This window comes from Lissotriton helveticus, chromosome 12, assembly GCF_964261635.1.
Source record: "Lissotriton helveticus chromosome 12, aLisHel1.1, whole genome shotgun sequence".
NCBI classification, from domain to species: Eukaryota; Metazoa; Chordata; class Amphibia; order Caudata; family Salamandridae; genus Lissotriton; species Lissotriton helveticus.
The window spans coordinates 162,103,774-162,121,090 of NC_136073.1; the positions used below are offsets into that span (position 1 = coordinate 162,103,774).

The 17,317-nt window shown below is 38.8% G+C and overlaps 24 non-coding genes across 24 annotated transcripts; all 24 read left to right on the top strand.

Annotated features, from left to right (window-relative positions):
* Positions 1–445: 445 nt before the first annotated feature.
* Positions 446–527, top strand: TRNAS-UGA (transfer RNA serine (anticodon UGA)). Its single transcript has one exon. It is a non-coding gene; the product is annotated as a tRNA-Ser (tRNA).
* A 624-nt stretch (positions 528–1,151) lies between these two features.
* Positions 1,152–1,233, top strand: TRNAS-CGA (transfer RNA serine (anticodon CGA)). Its single transcript has one exon. It is a non-coding gene; the product is annotated as a tRNA-Ser (tRNA).
* Positions 1,234–1,857: 624 nt separating this feature from the next.
* Positions 1,858–1,939, top strand: TRNAS-UGA (transfer RNA serine (anticodon UGA)). The gene has a single exon. It is a non-coding gene; the product is annotated as a tRNA-Ser (tRNA).
* Positions 1,940–2,564: 625 nt separating this feature from the next.
* TRNAS-CGA (transfer RNA serine (anticodon CGA)) lies at positions 2,565–2,646 on the top strand. Its single transcript has one exon. It is a non-coding gene; the product is annotated as a tRNA-Ser (tRNA).
* Positions 2,647–3,270: 624 nt separating this feature from the next.
* TRNAS-UGA (transfer RNA serine (anticodon UGA)) lies at positions 3,271–3,352 on the top strand. The gene has a single exon. It is a non-coding gene; the product is annotated as a tRNA-Ser (tRNA).
* A 625-nt stretch (positions 3,353–3,977) lies between these two features.
* Positions 3,978–4,059, top strand: TRNAS-CGA (transfer RNA serine (anticodon CGA)). Its single transcript has one exon. It is a non-coding gene; the product is annotated as a tRNA-Ser (tRNA).
* A 624-nt stretch (positions 4,060–4,683) lies between these two features.
* On the top strand, positions 4,684–4,765 carry TRNAS-UGA (transfer RNA serine (anticodon UGA)). Its single transcript has one exon. It is a non-coding gene; the product is annotated as a tRNA-Ser (tRNA).
* A 625-nt stretch (positions 4,766–5,390) lies between these two features.
* Positions 5,391–5,472, top strand: TRNAS-CGA (transfer RNA serine (anticodon CGA)). Its single transcript has one exon. It is a non-coding gene; the product is annotated as a tRNA-Ser (tRNA).
* A 624-nt stretch (positions 5,473–6,096) lies between these two features.
* TRNAS-CGA (transfer RNA serine (anticodon CGA)) lies at positions 6,097–6,178 on the top strand. The gene has a single exon. It is a non-coding gene; the product is annotated as a tRNA-Ser (tRNA).
* A 624-nt stretch (positions 6,179–6,802) lies between these two features.
* TRNAS-UGA (transfer RNA serine (anticodon UGA)) lies at positions 6,803–6,884 on the top strand. Its single transcript has one exon. It is a non-coding gene; the product is annotated as a tRNA-Ser (tRNA).
* A 624-nt stretch (positions 6,885–7,508) lies between these two features.
* Positions 7,509–7,590, top strand: TRNAS-CGA (transfer RNA serine (anticodon CGA)). Its single transcript has one exon. It is a non-coding gene; the product is annotated as a tRNA-Ser (tRNA).
* A 624-nt stretch (positions 7,591–8,214) lies between these two features.
* Positions 8,215–8,296, top strand: TRNAS-UGA (transfer RNA serine (anticodon UGA)). The gene has a single exon. It is a non-coding gene; the product is annotated as a tRNA-Ser (tRNA).
* Positions 8,297–8,921: 625 nt separating this feature from the next.
* TRNAS-CGA (transfer RNA serine (anticodon CGA)) lies at positions 8,922–9,003 on the top strand. The gene has a single exon. It is a non-coding gene; the product is annotated as a tRNA-Ser (tRNA).
* Positions 9,004–9,627: 624 nt separating this feature from the next.
* TRNAS-CGA (transfer RNA serine (anticodon CGA)) lies at positions 9,628–9,709 on the top strand. The gene has a single exon. It is a non-coding gene; the product is annotated as a tRNA-Ser (tRNA).
* A 624-nt stretch (positions 9,710–10,333) lies between these two features.
* TRNAS-UGA (transfer RNA serine (anticodon UGA)) lies at positions 10,334–10,415 on the top strand. Its single transcript has one exon. It is a non-coding gene; the product is annotated as a tRNA-Ser (tRNA).
* Positions 10,416–11,040: 625 nt separating this feature from the next.
* Positions 11,041–11,122, top strand: TRNAS-CGA (transfer RNA serine (anticodon CGA)). The gene has a single exon. It is a non-coding gene; the product is annotated as a tRNA-Ser (tRNA).
* A 624-nt stretch (positions 11,123–11,746) lies between these two features.
* TRNAS-UGA (transfer RNA serine (anticodon UGA)) lies at positions 11,747–11,828 on the top strand. Its single transcript has one exon. It is a non-coding gene; the product is annotated as a tRNA-Ser (tRNA).
* A 624-nt stretch (positions 11,829–12,452) lies between these two features.
* On the top strand, positions 12,453–12,534 carry TRNAS-CGA (transfer RNA serine (anticodon CGA)). The gene has a single exon. It is a non-coding gene; the product is annotated as a tRNA-Ser (tRNA).
* Positions 12,535–13,158: 624 nt separating this feature from the next.
* TRNAS-UGA (transfer RNA serine (anticodon UGA)) lies at positions 13,159–13,240 on the top strand. The gene has a single exon. It is a non-coding gene; the product is annotated as a tRNA-Ser (tRNA).
* A 626-nt stretch (positions 13,241–13,866) lies between these two features.
* On the top strand, positions 13,867–13,948 carry TRNAS-CGA (transfer RNA serine (anticodon CGA)). The gene has a single exon. It is a non-coding gene; the product is annotated as a tRNA-Ser (tRNA).
* A 624-nt stretch (positions 13,949–14,572) lies between these two features.
* On the top strand, positions 14,573–14,654 carry TRNAS-UGA (transfer RNA serine (anticodon UGA)). The gene has a single exon. It is a non-coding gene; the product is annotated as a tRNA-Ser (tRNA).
* A 624-nt stretch (positions 14,655–15,278) lies between these two features.
* On the top strand, positions 15,279–15,360 carry TRNAS-UGA (transfer RNA serine (anticodon UGA)). The gene has a single exon. It is a non-coding gene; the product is annotated as a tRNA-Ser (tRNA).
* A 625-nt stretch (positions 15,361–15,985) lies between these two features.
* On the top strand, positions 15,986–16,067 carry TRNAS-CGA (transfer RNA serine (anticodon CGA)). The gene has a single exon. It is a non-coding gene; the product is annotated as a tRNA-Ser (tRNA).
* A 624-nt stretch (positions 16,068–16,691) lies between these two features.
* Positions 16,692–16,773, top strand: TRNAS-UGA (transfer RNA serine (anticodon UGA)). The gene has a single exon. It is a non-coding gene; the product is annotated as a tRNA-Ser (tRNA).
* The last annotated feature ends 544 nt before the right edge of the window (positions 16,774–17,317 follow it).

A 17,317-nucleotide genomic window follows, 5' to 3' on the forward strand; every position in this document is an offset into this window, starting at 1 on the left:
TTCAAAATATTACACCCTGGCTCTCTCAGTCATACCTGCATGTGTACTTGAAACTTACTTTACCAATGAAAGAAGCAAATAGAGAAATAGAACAAAAGTGCTTGCTGGATTAGGCCAGCACACTTCATAAAACTGCATTTTCTTTTTTATTCTCCCGTGTTACAAGCTTAACTGCTCCCTGTGTAATTTCTCTTAACCTGCTGTCCCAGGAAGATAATTTTATCTACAGGCTCTTTCTGTGTTTTTTCCCTAGTCTTTCTTTCCCTTTTCTTAGCTGTGTAACTGTTCCTTTACGTGCTCTATTTAGGCGCCATTAATCTCATTTGAGCTCCTTGTACCTGCTTGTTTGTATTGTTTTTAAAAAGTGCATTGCAGAACATCAGGAATTTGCTGTGGGACACCTTGAAAACTTTCATACAGATTATTTGCACAAAGCTTGCAGTAAATTGTTGTGGCCGAGTGGTTAAGGCGATGGACTTGAAATCCATTGGGGTCTCCCCGCGCAGGTTCAAATCCTGCCGACAACGAGAGTATTTTCTTCTTCGGCTACAATTTTAGAAGTTAACCTTTAGTATTTCTTCCATGTCAGTTTTATAAATAGGTGGCTTATATTGGTGTCACCATTGCCTCTTCACATATTTATTTTTTGCTACCCCTTTCATGTCTTTGCCATACCTCTCTTCCTACATTAGCGATGGTGCAAACGCTTCAAAATATTATACCCTGGCTCTCAGTCATACCTGCATGTGCACTTGAAACTTACTTTACCAATAAAAGAAGCAAATAGAGAAATATAACAAAAGTGCTTGCTGGATTAGGCAAACACACTTCATAAAAGTGCATTTTCTTTTTTATTCTCCCGTGTTACAAGCTTAACTGCTCCCTGTGTGATTTCTCTTAACCTGCTGTCCCAGGAAGATAATTTTATCTACAGGCTCTTTCTGTGTTTTTTCCCTAGTCTTTCTTTCCCTTTTCTTAGCTGTGTAACTGTTCCTTTACGTGCTCTATTTAGGCGCCATTAATCTCATTTGAGCTCCTTGTACCTGCTTGTTTGTATATTTTTTTAAAAAGTGCATTGCAGTACATCAGGAATTTGCTGTGGGACACCTTGAAAACTTTCATACAGATTATTTGCACAAAGTCTGCAGTAAGTTGTTGTGGCCGAGTGGTTAAGGCGATGGACTCGAAATCCATTGGGGTCTCCCCGCGCAGGTTCGAATCCTGCCGACAACGAGAGTATTTTCGTCTTCGGCTACAATTATAGAAGTTATCCTTTAGTATTTCTTCCATGTCAGTTTTATAAATAGGTGGCTTATATTGGTGTCACTATTGCCTCTTCACATATTTATTTTTGCTACCCCTTTCATGTCTTTGCTATACCTCTCTTCCTACATTAGTGATGGTGCAAACGCTTCAAAATATTATACCCTGGCTCTCTCAGTCATACCTGCATGTGTACTTGAAACTTACTTTACCAATGAAAGAAGCAAATAGAGAAATAGAACAAAAGTGCTTGCTGGATTAGGCTAACACACTTCATAAAACTGCATTTTCTTTTTTATTCTCCCGTGTTACAAGCTTAACTGCTCCCTGTGTGATTTCTCTTAACCTGCTGTCCCAGGAAGATAATTTTATCTACAGACTCTTTCTGTGTTTTTTCCCTAGTCTTTCTTTCCCTTTTCTTAGCTGTGTAACTGTTCCTTTACGTGCTCTATTTAGGCGCCATTAATCTCATTTGAGCTCCTTGTACCTGCTTTTTTGTATTGTTTTTAAAAAGTGCATTGCAGAACATCAGGAATTTGCTGTGGGACACCTTGAAAACTTTCATACAGATTATTTGCACAAAGCTTGCAGTAAGTTGTTGTGGCCGAGTGGTTAAGGCGATGGACTTGAAATCCATTGGGGTCTCCCCGCGCAGGTTCATATCCTGCCGACAACGAGAGTATTTTCGTCTTCGGCTACAATTTTAGAAGTTAACCTTTAGTATTTCTTCCATGTCAGTTTTATAAATAGGTGGCTTATATTGGTGTCACTATTGCCTCTTCACATATTTATGTTTTTGCTACCCCTTTCATGTCTTTGCCATACCTCTCTTCCTACATTAGCGATGGTGCAAACGCTTCAAAATATTATACCCTGGCTCTCAGTCATACCTGCATGTGCACTTGAAACTTACTTTACCAATAAAAGAAGCAAATAGAGAAATAGAACAAAAGTGCTTGCTGGATTAGGCAAACACACTTCATAAAAGTGCATTTTCTTTTTTATTCTCCCGTGTTACAAGCTTAACTGCTCCCTGTGTGATTTCTCTTAACCTGCTGTCCCAGGAAGATAATTTTATCTACAGGCTCTTTCTGTGTTTTTTCCCTAGTCTTTCTTTCCCTTTTCTTAGCTGTGTAACTGTTCCTTTACGTGCTCTATTTAGGCGCCATTAATCTCATTTGAGCTCCTTGTACCTGCTTGTTTGTATATTTTTTTAAAAAGTGCATTGCAGTACATCAGGAATTTGCTGTGGGACACCTTGAAAACTTTCATACAGATTATTTGCACAAAGTTTGCAGTAAGTTGTTGTGGCCGAGTGGTTAAGGCGATGGACTCGAAATTCATTGGGGTCTCCCCGCGCAGGTTCGAATCCTGCCGACAACGAGAGTATTTTCGTCTTCGGCTACAATTATAGAAGTTATCCTTTAGTATTTCTTCCATGTCAGTTTTATAAATAGGTGGCTTATATTGGTGTCACTATTGCCTCTTCACATATTTATTTTTGCTACCCCTTTCATGTCTTTGCTATACCTCTCTTCCTACATTAGTGATGGTGCAAACGCTTCAAAATATTATACCCTGGCTCCCTCAGTCATACCTGCATGTGTACTTGAAACTTACTTTACCAATGAAAGAAGCAAATAGAGAAATAGAACAAAAGTGCTTGCTGGATTAGGCTAACACACTTCATAAAACTGCATTTTCTTTTTTATTCTCCCGTGTTACAAGCTTAACTGCTCCCTGTGTGATTTCTCTTAACCTGCTGTCCCAGGAAGATAATTTTATCTACAGACTCTTTCTGTGTTTTTTCCCTAGTCTTTCTTTCCCTTTTCTTAGCTGTGTAACTGTTCCTTTACGTGCTCTATTTAGGCGCCATTAATCTCATTTGAGCTCCTTGTACCTGCTTTTTTGTATTGTTTTTAAAAAGTGCATTGCAGAACATCAGGAATTTGCTGTGGGACACCTTGAAAACTTTCATACAGATTATTTGCACAAAGCTTGCAGTAAGTTCTTGTGGCCGAGTGGTTAAGGCGATGGACTTGAAATCCATTGGGGTCTCCCCGCGCAGGTTCATATCCTGCCGACAACGAGAGTATTTTCGTCTTCGGCTACAATTTTAGAAGTTAACCTTTAGTATTTCTTCCATGTCAGTTTTATAAATAGGTGGCTTATATTGGTGTCACTATTGCCTCTTCACATATTTATTTTTTGCTACCCCTTTCATGTCTTTGCCATACCTCTCTTCCTACATTAGCGATGGTGCAAACGCTTCAAAATATTATACCCTGGCTCTCAGTCATACCTGCATGTGCACTTGAAACTTACTTTACCAATAAAAGAAGCAAATAGAGAAATAGAACAAAAGTGCTTGCTGGATTAGGCAAACACACTTCATAAAAGTGCATTTTCTTTTTTATTCTCCCGTGTTACAAGCTTAACTGCTCCCTGTGTGATTTCTCTTAACCTGCTGTCCCAGGAAGATAATTTTATCTACAGGCTCTTTCTGTGTTTTTTCCCTAGTCTTTCTTTCCCTTTTCTTAGCTGTGTAACTGTTCCTTTACGTGCTCTATTTAGGCGCCATTAATCTCATTTGAGCTCCTTGTACCTGCTTGTTTGTATATCTTTTTTAAAAAGTGCATTGCAGTACATCAGGAATTTGCTGTGGGACACCTTGAAAACTTTCATACAGATTATTTGCACAAAGTTTGCAGTAAGTTGTTGTGGCCGAGTGGTTAAGGCGATGGACTCGAAATCCATTGCGGTCTCCCCGCGCAGGTTCGAATCCTGCCGACAACGAGAGTATTTTCGTCTTCGGCTACAATTATAGAAGTTATCCTTTAGTATTTCTTCCATGTCAGTTTTATAAATAGGTGGCTTATATTGGTGTCACTATTGCCTCTTCACATATTTATTTTTGCTACCCCTTTCATGTCTTTGCTATACCTCTCTTCCTACATTAGTGATGGTGCAAACGCTTCAAAATATTATACCCTGGCTCCCTCAGTCATACCTGCATGTGTACTTGAAACTTACTTTACCAATGAAAGAAGCAAACAGAGAAATAGAACAAAAGTGCTTGCTGGATTAGGCTAACACACTTCATAAAACTGCATTTTCTTTTGTATTCTCCCGTGTTACAAGCTTAACTGCTCCCTGTGTAATTTCTCTTAACCTGCTGTCCCATGAAGATAATTTTATCTACAGACTCTTTCTGTGTTTTTTCCCTAGTCTTTCTTTCCCTTTTCTTAGCTGTGTAACTGTTCCTTTACGTGCTCTATTTAGGCGCCATTAATCTCATTTGAGCTCCTTGTACCTGCTTTTTTGTATTGTTTTTAAAAAGTGCATTGCAGAACATCAGGAATTTGCTGTGGGACACCTTGAAAACTTTCATACAGATTATTTGCACAAAGCTTGCAGTAAGTTGTTGTGGCCGAGTGGTTAAGGCGATGGACTTGAAATCCATTGGGGTCTCCCCGCGCAGGTTCAAATCCTGCCGACAACGAGAGTATTTTCGTCTTCGGCTACAATTTTAGAAGTTAACCTTTAGTATTTCTTCCATGTCAGTTTTATAAATAGGTGGCTTATATTGGTGTCACTATTGCCTCTTCACATATTTATTTTTGCTACCCCTTTCATGTCTTTGCTATACTTCTCTTCCTACATTAGTGATGGTGCAAACGCTTCAAAATATTATACCCTGGCTCTCTCAGTCATACCTGCATGTGTACTTGAAACTTACTTTACCAATGAAAGAAGCAAATAGAGAAATAGAACAAAAGTGCTTGCTGGATTAGGCTAACACACTTCATAAAACTGCATTTTCTTTTTTATTCTCCCGTGTTACAAGCTTAACTGCTCCCTGTGTGATTTCTCTTAACCTGCTGTCCCAGGAAGATAATTTTATCTACAGGCTCTTTCTGTGTTTTTTCCCTAGTCTTTCTTTCCCTTTTCTTAGCTGTGTAACTGTTCCTTTACGTGCTCTATTTAGGCGCCATTAATCTCATTTGAGCTCCTTGTACCTGCTTGTTTGTATATTTTTTTAAAAAGTGCATTGCAGTACATCAGGAATTTGCTGTGGGACACCTTGAAAACTTTCATACAGATTATTTGCACAAAGTTTGCAGTAAGTTGTTGTGGCCGAGTGGTTAAGGCGATGGACTCGAAATCCATTGGGGTCTCCCCGCGCAGGTTCGAATCCTGCCGACAACGAGAGTATTTTCGTCTTCGGCTACAATTATAGAAGTTATCCTTTAGTATTTCTTCCATGTCAGTTTTATAAATAGGTGGCTTATATTGGTGTCACTATTGCCTCTTCACATATTTATTTTTGCTACCCCTTTCATGTCTTTGCTATACCTCTCTTCCTACATTAGTGATGGTGCAAACGCTTCAAAATATTATACCCTGGCTCTCTCAGTCATAACTGCATGTGTACTTGAAACTTACTTTACCAATGAAAGAAGCAAATAGAGAAATAGAACAAAAGTGCTTGCTGGATTAGGCTAACACACTTCATAAAACTGCATTTTCTTTTTTATTCTCCCGTGTTACAAGCTTAACTGCTTCCTGTGTAATTTCTCTTAACCTGCTGTCCCAGGAAGATAATTTTATCTACAGGCTCTTTCTGTGTTTTTTCCCTAGTCTTTCTTTCCCTTTTCTTAGCTGTGTAACTGTTCCTTTACGTGCTCTATTTAGGCGCCATTAATCTCATTTGAGCTCCTTGTACCTGCTTTTTTGTATTGTTTTTAAAAAGTGCATTGCAGAACATCAGGAATTTGCTGTGGGACACCTTGAAAACTTTCATACAGATTATTTGCACAAAGCTTGCAGTAAGTTGTTGTGGCCGAGTGGTTAAGGCGATGGACTCGAAATCCATTGGGGTCTCCCCGCGCAGGTTTGAATCCTGCCGACAACGAGAGTATTTTCGTCTTCGGCTACAATTATAGAAGTTATCCTTTAGTATTTCTTCCATGTCAGTTTTATAAATAGGTGGCTTATATTGGTGTCACTATTGCCTCTTCACATAGTTATTTTTGCTACCCCTTTCATGTCTTTGCTATACCTCTCTTCCTACATTAGTGATGGTGCAAACGCTTCAAAATATTATACCCTGGCTCTCTCAGTCATACCTGCATGTGTACTTGAAACTTACTTTACCAATGAAAGAAGCAAATAGAGAAATAGAACAAAAGTGCTTGCTGGATTAGGCTAACACACTTCATAAAACTGCATTTTCTTTTTTATTCTCCCGTGTTACAAGCTTAACTGCTCCCTGTGTAATTTCTCTTAACCTGCTGTCCCAGGAAGATAATTTTATCTACAGGCTCTTTCTGTGTTTTTTCCCTAGTCTTTCTTTCCCTTTTCTTAGCTGTGTAACTGTTCCTTTACGTGCTCTATTTAGGCGCCATTAATCTCATTTGAGCTCCTTGTACCTGCTTTTTTGTATTGTTTTTAAAAAGTGCATTGCAGAACATCAGGAATTTGCTGTGGGACACCTTGAAAACTTTCATACAGATTATTTGCACAAAGCTTGCAGTAAGTTGTTGTGGCCGAGTGGTTAAGGCGATGGACTTGAAATCCATTGGGGTCTCCCCGCGCAGGTTCAAATCCTGCCGACAACGAGAGTATTTTCGTCTTCGGCTAAGATTTTAGAAGTTAACCTTTAGTATTTCTTCCATGTCAGTTTTATAAATAGGTGGCTTATATTGGTGTCACTATTGCCTCTTCACATATTTATTTTTGCTACCCCTTTCATGTCTTTGCTATACCTCTCTTCCTACATTAGTGATGGTACAAACGCTTCAAAATATTATACCCTGGCTCTCTCAGTCATACCTGCATGTGTACTTGAAACTTACTTTACCAATGAAAGAAGCAAATAGAGAAATAGAACAAAAGTGCTTGCTGGATTAGGCTAACACACTTCATAAAACTGCATTTTCTTTTTTATTCTCCCGTGTTACAAGCTTAACTGCTCCCTGTGTGATTTCTCTTAACCTGCTGTCCCAGGAAGATAATTTTATCTACAGGCTCTTTCTGTGTTTTTCCCTAGTCTTTCTTTCCCTTTTCTTAGCTGTGTAACTGTTCCTTTATGTGCTCTATTTAGGCGCCATTAATCTCATTTGAGCTCCTTGTACCTGCTTGTTTGTATATTTTTTTAAAAAGTGCATTGCAGTACATCAGGAATTTGCTGTGGGACACCTTGAAAACTTTCATACAGATTATTTGCACAAAGTTTGCAGTAAGTTGTTGTGGCCGAGTGGTTAAGGCGATGGACTCGAAATCCATTGGGGTCTCCCCGCGCAGGTTCGAATCCTTCCGACAACGAGAGCATTTTCGTCTTCTGATACAATTTTAGAAGTTAACCTTTAGTATTTCTTCCGTGTCAGTTTTATAAATAGGTGGCTTATATTGGTGTCATTATTGCCTCTTCACATATTTATTTTTGCTACCCCTTTCATGTCTTTGCTATACCTCTCTTCCTACATTAGCGATGGTGCAAACGCTTCAAAATATTACACCCTGGCTCTTTCAGTCATACCTGCATGTGTACTTGAAACTTACTTTACCAATGAAAGAAGCAAATAGAGAAATAGAACAAAAGTGCTTGCTGGATTAGGCCAGCACACTTCATAAAACTGCATTTTCTTTTTTATTCTCCCGTGTTACAAGCTTAACTGCTCCCTGTGTAATTTCTCTTAAATTGCTGTCCCAAGAAGATAATTTTATCTACAGGCTCTTTCTGTGTTTTTTCCCTAGTCTTTCTTTCCCTTTTCTTAGCTGTGTAACTGTTCCTTTACGTGCTCTATTTAGGCGCCATTAATCTCATTTGAGCTCCTTGTACCTGCTTGTTTGTATTGTTTTTAAAAAGTGCATTGCAGAACATCAGGAATTTGCTGTGGGACACCTTGAAAACTTTCATACAGATTATTTGCACAAAGCTTGCAGTAAGTTGTTGTGGCCGAGTGGTTAAGGCGATGGACTTGAAATCCATTGGGGTCTCCCTGCGCAGGTTCAAATCCTGCCGACAACGAGAGTATTTTCGTCTTCGGCTACAATTTTAGAAGTTAACCTTTAGTATTTCTTCCATGTCAGTTTTATAAATAGGTGGCTTATATTGGTGTCATTATTGCCTCTTCACATATTTATTTTTGCTACCCCTTTCATGTCTTTGCTATACCTCTCTTCCTACATTAGCGATGGTGCAAACGCTTCAAAATATTACACCCTGGCTCTTTCAGTCATACCTGCATGTGTACTTGAAACTTACTTTACCAATGAAAGAAGCAAATAGAGAAATAGAACAAAAGTGCTTGCTGGATTAGGCTAACACACTTCATAAAACTGCATTTTCTTTTTTATTCTCCCGTGTTACAAGCTTAACTGCTCCCTGTGTGATTTCTCTTAACCTGCTGTCCCAGGAAGATAATTTTATCTACAGGCTCTTTCTGTGTTTTTTCCCTAGTCTTTCTTTCCCTTTTCTTAGCTGTGTAACTGTTCCTTTACGTGCTCTATTTAGGCGCCATTAATCTCATTTGAGCTCCTTGTACCTGCTTGTTTGTATATTTTTTTAAAAAGTGCATTGCAGTACATCAGGAATTTGCTGTGGGACACCTTGAAAACTTTCATACAGATTATTTGCACAAAGTTTGCAGTAAGTTGTTGTGGCCGAGTGGTTAAGGCGATGGACTCGAAATCCATTGGGGTCTCCCCGCGCAGGTTCGAATCCTGCCGACAACGAGAGTATTTTCGTCTTCGGCTACAATTATAGAAGTTATCCTTTAGTATTTCTTCCATGTCAGTTTTATAAATAGGTGGCTTATATTGGTGTCACTATTGCCTCTTCACATATTTATTTTTGCTACCCCTTTCATGTCTTTGCTATACCTCTCTTCCTACATTAGTGATGGTGCAAACGCTTCAAAATATTATACCCTGGCTCTCTCAGTCATAACTGCATGTGTACTTGAAACTTACTTTACCAATGAAAGAAGCAAATAGAGAAATAGAACAAAAGTGCTTGCTGGATTAGGCTAACACACTTCATAAAACTGCATTTTCTTTTTTATTCTCCCGTGTTACAAGCTTAACTGCTTCCTGTGTAATTTCTCTTAACCTGCTGTCCCAGGAAGATAATTTTATCTACAGGCTCTTTCTGTGTTTTTTCCCTAGTCTTTCTTTCCCTTTTCTTAGCTGTGTAACTGTTCCTTTACGTGCTCTATTTAGGCGCCATTAATCTCATTTGAGCTCCTTGTACCTGCTTTTTTGTATTGTTTTTAAAAAGTGCATTGCAGAACATCAGGAATTTGCTGTGGGACACCTTGAAAACTTTCATACAGATTATTTGCACAAAGCTTGCAGTAAGTTGTTGTGGCCGAGTGGTTAAGGCGATGGACTCGAAATCCATTGGGGTCTCCCCGCGCAGGTTTGAATCCTGCCGACAACGAGAGTATTTTCGTCTTCGGCTACAATTATAGAAGTTATCCTTTAGTATTTCTTCCATGTCAGTTTTATAAATAGGTGGCTTATATTGGTGTCACTATTGCCTCTTCACATAGTTATTTTTGCTACCCCTTTCATGTCTTTGCTATACCTCTCTTCCTACATTAGTGATGGTGCAAACGCTTCAAAATATTATACCCTGGCTCTCTCAGTCATACCTGCATGTGTACTTGAAACTTACTTTACCAATGAAAGAAGCAAATAGAGAAATAGAACAAAAGTGCTTGCTGGATTAGGCTAACACACTTCATAAAACTGCATTTTCTTTTTTATTCTCCCGTGTTACAAGCTTAACTGCTCCCTGTGTAATTTCTCTTAACCTGCTGTCCCAGGAAGATAATTTTATCTACAGGCTCTTTCTGTGTTTTTTCCCTAGTCTTTCTTTCCCTTTTCTTAGCTGTGTAACTGTTCCTTTACGTGCTCTATTTAGGTGCCATTAATCTCATTTGAGCTCCTTGTACCTGCTTTTTTGTATTGTTTTTAAAAAGTGCATTGCAGAACATCAGGAATTTGCTGTGGGACACCTTGAAAACTTTCATACAGATTATTTGCACAAAGCTTGCAGTAAGTTGTTGTGGCCGAGTGGTTAAGGCGATGGACTTGAAATCCATTGGGGTCTCCCCGCGCAGGTTCAAATCCTGCCGACAACGAGAGTATTTTCGTCTTCGGCTAAGATTTTAGAAGTTAACCTTTAGTATTTCTTCCATGTCAGTTTTATAAATAGGTGGCTTATATTGGTGTCACTATTGCCTCTTCACATATTTATTTTTGCTACCCCTTTCATGTCTTTGCTATACCTCTCTTCCTACATTAGTGATGGTACAAACGCTTCAAAATATTATACCCTGGCTCTCTCAGTCATACCTGCATGTGTACTTGAAACTTACTTTACCAATGAAAGAAGCAAATAGAGAAATAGAACAAAAGTGCTTGCTGGATTAGGCTAACACACTTCATAAAACTGCATTTTCTTTTTTATTCTCCCGTGTTACAAGCTTAACTGCTCCCTGTGTGATTTCTCTTAACCTGCTGTCCCAGGAAGATAATTTTATCTACAGGCTCTTTCTGTGTTTTTTCCCTAGTCTTTCTTTCCCTTTTCTTAGCTGTGTAACTGTTCCTTTATGTGCTCTATTTAGGCGCCATTAATCTCATTTGAGCTCCTTGTACCTGCTTGTTTGTATATTTTTTTAAAAAGTGCATTGCAGTACATCAGGAATTTGCTGTGGGACACCTTGAAAACTTTCATACAGATTATTTGCACAAAGTTTGCAGTAAGTTGTTGTGGCCGAGTGGTTAAGGCGATGGACTCGAAATCCATTGGGGTCTCCCCGCGCAGGTTCGAATCCTTCCGACAACGAGAGCATTTTCGTCTTCTGATACAATTTTAGAAGTTAACCTTTAGTATTTCTTCCGTGTCAGTTTTATAAATAGGTGGCTTATATTGGTGTCATTATTGCCTCTTCACATATTTATTTTTGCTACCCCTTTCATGTCTTTGCTATACCTCTCTTCCTACATTAGCGATGGTGCAAACGCTTCAAAATATTACACCCTGGCTCTTTCAGTCATACCTGCATGTGTACTTGAAACTTACTTTACCAATGAAAGAAGCAAATAGAGAAATAGAACAAAAGTGCTTGCTGGATTAGGCCAGCACACTTCATAAAACTGCATTTTCTTTTTTATTCTCCCGTGTTACAAGCTTAACTGCTCCCTGTGTAATTTCTCTTAAATTGCTGCCCCAAGAAGATAATTTTATCTACAGGCTCTTTCTGTGTTTTTTCCCTAGTCTTTCTTTCCCTTTTCTTAGCTGTGTAACTGTTCCTTTACGTGCTCTATTTAGGCGCCATTAATCTCATTTGAGCTCCTTGTACCTGCTTGTTTGTATTGTTTTTAAAAAGTGCATTGCAGAACATCAGGAATTTGCTGTGGGACACCTTGAAAACTTTCATACAGATTATTTGCACAAAGCTTGCAGTAAGTTGTTGTGGCCGAGTGGTTAAGGCGATGGACTTGAAATCCATTGGGGTCTCCCCGCGCAGGTTCAAATCCTGCCGACAACGAGAGTATTTTCGTCTTCGGCTACAATTTTAGAAGTTAACCTTTAGTATTTCTTCCATGTCAGTTTTATAAATAGGTGGCTTATATTGGTGTCACTATTGCCTCTTCACATATTTATTTTTTGCTACCCCTTTCATGTCTTTGCCATACCTCTCTTCCTACATTAGCGATGGTGCAAACGCTTCAAAATATTATACCCTGGCTCTCAGTCATACCTGCATGTGCACTTGAAACTTACTTTACCAATAAAAGAAGCAAATAGAGAAATAGAACAAAAGTGCTTGCTGGATTAGGCAAACACACTTCATAAAAGTGCATTTTCTTTTTTATTCTCCCGTGTTACAAGCTTAACTGCTCCCTGTGTGATTTCTCTTAACCTGCTGTCCCAGGAAGATAATTTTATCTACAGGCTCTTTCTGTGTTTTTTCCCTAGTCTTTCTTTCCCTTTTCTTAGCTGTGTAACTGTTCCTTTACGTGCTCTATTTAGGCGCCATTAATCTCATTTGAGCTCCTTGTACCTGCTTGTTTGTATATTTTTTTTAAAAGTGCATTGCAGTACATCAGGAATTTGCTGTGGGACACCTTGAAAACTTTCATACAGATTATTTGCACAAAGATTGCAGTAAGTTGTTGTGGCCGAGTGGTTAAGGCAATGGACTCGAAATCCATTGGGGTCTCCCCGCGCAGGTTCGAATCCTGCCGACAACGAGAGTATTTTCGTCTTCGGCTACAATTATAGAAGTTATCCTTTAGTATTTCTTCCATGTCAGTTTTATAAATAGGTGGCTTATATTGGTGTCACTATTGCCTCTTCACATATTTATTTTTGCTACCCCTTTCATGTCTTTGCTATACCTCTCTTCCTACATTAGTGATGGTGCAAACGCTTCAAAATATTATACCCTGGCTCTCTCAGTCATACCTGCATGTGTACTTGAAACTTACTTTACCAATGAAAGAAGCAAATAGAGAAATAGAACAAAAGTGCTTGCTGGATTAGGCTAACACACTTCATAAAACTGCATTTTCTTTTGTATTCTCCCGTGTTACAAGCTTAACTGCTCCCTGTGAAATTTCTCTTAACCTGCTGTCCCAGGAAGATAATTTTATCTACAGGCTCTTTCTGTGTTTTTTCCCTAGTCTTTCTTTCCCTTTTCTTAGCTGTGTAACTGTTCCTTTACGTGCTCTATTTAGGCGCCATTAATCTCATTTGAGCTCCTTGTACCTGCTTTTTTGTATTGTTTTTAAAAAGTGCATTGCAGAACATCAGGAATTTGCTGTGGGACACCTTGAAAACTTTCATACAGATTATTTGCACAAAGCTTGCAGTAAGTTGTTGTGGCCGAGTGGTTAAGGCGATGGACTTGAAATCCATTGGGGTCTCCCCGCGCAGGTTCAAATCCTGCCGACAAAGAGAGTATTTTCGTCTTCGGCTACAATTTTAGAAGTTAACCTTTAGTATTTCTTCCATGTCAGTTTTATAAATAGGTGGCTTATATTGGTGTCACTATTGCCTCTTCACATATTTATTTTTGCTACCCCTTTCATGTCTTTGCTATACCTCTCTTCCTACATTAGTGATGGTGCAAACGCTTCAAAATATTATACCCTGGCTCTCTCAGTCATACCTGCATGTGTACTTGAAACTTACTTTACCAATGAAAGAAGCAAATAGAGAAATAGAACAAAAGTGCTTGCTGGATTAGGCTAACACACTTCATAAAACTGCATTTTCTTTTTTATTCTCCCGTGTTACAAGCTTAACTGCTCCCTGTGTGATTTCTCTTAACCTGCTGTCCCAGGAAGATAATTTTATCTACAGGCTCTTTCTGTGTTTTTTCCCTAGTCTTTCTTTCCCTTTTCTTAGCTGTGTAACTGTTCCTTTACGTGCTCTATTTAGGCGCCATTAATCTCATTTGAGCTCCTTGTACCTGCTTGTTTGTATATTTTTTTTAAAAAGTGCATTGCAGTACATCAGGAATTTGCTGTGGGACACCTTGAAAACTTTCATACAGATTATTTGCACAAAGTTTGCAGTAAGTTGTTGTGGCCGAGTGGTTAAGGCGATGGACTCGAAATCCATTGGGGTCTCCCCGCGCAGGTTCGAATCCTGCCGACAACGAGAGTATTTTCGTCTTCGGCTACAATTATAGAAGTTATCCTTTAGTATTTCTTCCATGTCAGTTTTATAAATAGGTGGCTTATATTGGTGTCACTATTGCCTCTTCACATATTTATTTTTGCTACCCCTTTCATGTCTTTGCTATACCTCTCTTCCTACATTAGTGATGGTGCAAACGCTTCAAAATATTATACCCTGGCTCTCTCAGTCATACCTGCATGTGTACTTGAAACTTACTTTACCAATGAAAGAAGCAAATAGAGAAATAGAACAAAAGTGCTTGCTGGATTAGGCTAACACACTTCATAAAACTGCATTTTCTTTTTTATTCTCCCGTGTTACAAGCTTAACTGCTTCCTGTGTAATTTCTCTTAACCTGCTGTCCCAGGAAGATAATTTTATCTACAGGCTCTTTCTGTGTTTTTTCCCTAGTCTTTCTTTCCCTTTTCTTAGCTGTGTAACTGTTCCTTTACGTGCTCTATTGAGGCGCCATTAATCTCATTTGAGCTCCTTGTACCTGCTTTTTTGTATTGTTTTTAAAAAGTGCATTGCAGAACATCAGGAATTTGCTGTGGGACACCTTGAAAACTTTCATACAGATTATTTGCACAAAGTTTGCAGTAAGTTGTTGTGGCCGAGTGGTTAAGGCGATGGACTTGAAATCCATTGGGGTCTCCCCGCGCAGGTTCGAATCCTACCGACAACGAGAGTATTTTCGTCTTCGGCTACAATTATAGAAGTTATCCTTTAGTATTTCTTCCATGTCAGTTTTATTAATAGGTGGCTTATATTGGTGTCACTATTGCCTCTTCACATAGTTATTTTTGCTACCCCTTTTATGTCTTTGCTATACCTCTCTTCCTACATTAGTGATGGTGCAAACGCTTCAAAATATTATACCCTGGCTCTCTCAGTCATACCTGCATGTGTACTTGAAACTTACTTTACCAATGAAAGAAGCAAATAGAGAAATAGAACAAAAGTGCTTGCTGGATTAGGCTAACACACTTCATAAAACTGCATTTTCTTTTTTATTCTCCCGTGTTACAAGCTTAACTGCTCCCTGTGTAATTTCTCTTAACCTGCTGTCCCAGGAAGATAATTTTATCTACAGGCTCTTTCTGTGTTTTTTCCCTAGTCTTTCTTTCCCTTTTCTTAGCTGTGTAACTGTTCCTTTACGTGCTCTATTTAGGCGCCATTAATCTAATTTGAGCTCCTTGTACCTGCTTTTTTGTATTGTTTTTAAAAAGTGCATTGCAGAACATCAGGAATTTGCTGTGGGACACCTTGAAAACTTTCATACAGATTATTTGCACAAAGCTTGCAGTAAGTTGTTGTGGCCGAGTGGTTAAGGCGATGGACTTGAAATCCATTGGGGTCTCCCCGCGCAGGTTCAAATCCTGCCGACAACGAGAGTATTTTCGTCTTCGGCTAAGATTTTAGAAGTTAACCTTTAGTATTTCTTCCATGTCAGTTTTATAAATAGGTGGCTTATATTGGTGTCACTATTGCCTCTTCACATATTTATTTTTGCTACCCCTTTCATGTCTTTGCTATACCTCTCTTCCTACATTAGTGATGGTGCAAACGCTTCAAAATATTATACCCTGGCTCTCTCAGTCATACCTGCATGTGTACTTGAAACTTACTTTACCAATGAAAGAAGCAAATAGAGAAATAGAACAAAAGTGCTTGCTGGATTAGGCTAACACACTTCATAAAACTGCATTTTCTTTTTTATTCTCCCGTGTTACAAGCTTAACTGCTCCCTGTGTGATTTCTCTTAACCTGCTGTCCCAGGAAGATAATTTTATCTACAGGCTCTTTCTGTGTTTTTTCCCTAGTCTTTCTTTCCCTTTTCTTAGCTGTGTAACTGTTCCTTTACGTGCTCTATTTAGGCGCCATTAATCTCATTTGAGCTCCTTGTACCTGCTTGTTTGTATATTTTTTTAAAAAGTGCATTGCAGTACATCAGGAATTTGCTGTGGGACACCTTGAAAACTTTCATACAGATTATTTGCACAAAGTTTGCAGTAAGTTGTTGTGGCCGAGTGGTTAAGGCGATGGACTCGAAATCCATTGGGGTCTCCCCGCGCAGGTTCGAATCCTGCCGACAACGAGAGTATTTTCGTCTTCGGCTACAATTATAGAAGTTATCCTTTAGTATTTCTTCCATGTCAGTTTTATAAATAGGTGGCTTATATTGGTGTCACTATTGCCTCTTCACATATTTATTTTTGCTACCCCTTTCATGTCTTTGCTATACCTCTCTTCCTACATTAGTGATGGTGCAAACGCTTCAAAATATTATACCCTGGCTCTCTCAGTCATACCTGCATGTGTACTTGAAACTTACTTTACCAATGAAAGAAGCAAATAGAGAAATAGAACAAAAGTGCTTGCTGGATTAGGCTAACACACTTCATAAAACTGCATTTTCTTTTTTATTCTCCCGTGTTACAAGCTTAACTGCTCCCTGTGTAATTTCTCTTAACCTGCTGTCCCAGGAAGATAATTTTATCTACAGGCTCTTTCTGTGTTTTTTCCCTAGTCTTTCTTTCCCTTTTCTTAGCTGTGTAACTGTTCCTTTACGTGCTCTATTTAGGCGCCATTAATCTCATTTGAGCTCCTTGTACCTGCTTTTTTGTATTGTTTTTAAAAAGTGCATTGCAGAACATCAGGAATTTGCTGTGGGACACCTTGAAAACTTTCATACAGATTATTTGCACAAAGCTTGCAGTAAGTTGTTGTGGCCGAGTGGTTAAGGCGATGGACTTGAAATCCATTGGGGTCTCCCCGCGCAGGTTCAAATCCTGCCGACAACGAGAGTATTTTCGTCTTCGGCTAAGATTTTAGAAGTTAACCTTTAGTATTTCATCCATGTCAGTTTTATAAATAGGTGGCTTATATTGGTGTCACTATTGCCTCTTCACATATTTATTTTTGCTACCCCTTTCATGTCTTTGCTATACCTCTCTTCCTACATTAGTGATGGTACAAACGCTTCAAAATATTATACCCTGGCTCTCTCAGTCATACCTGCATGTGTACTTGAAACTTACTTTACCAATGAAAGAAGCAAATAGAGAAATAGAACAAAAGTGCTTGCTGGATTAGGCTAACACACTTCATAAAACTGCATTTTCTTTTTTATTCTCCCGTGTTACAAGCTTAACTGCTCCCTGTGTGATTTCTCTTAACCTGCTGTCCCAGGAAGATAATTTTATCTACAGGCTCTTTCTGTGTTTTTTCCCTAGTCTTTCTTTCCCTTTTCTTAGCTGTGTAACTGTTCCTTTATGTGCTCTATTTAGGCGCCATTAATCTCATTTGAGCTCCTTGTACCTGCTTGTTTGTATATTTTTTTAAAAA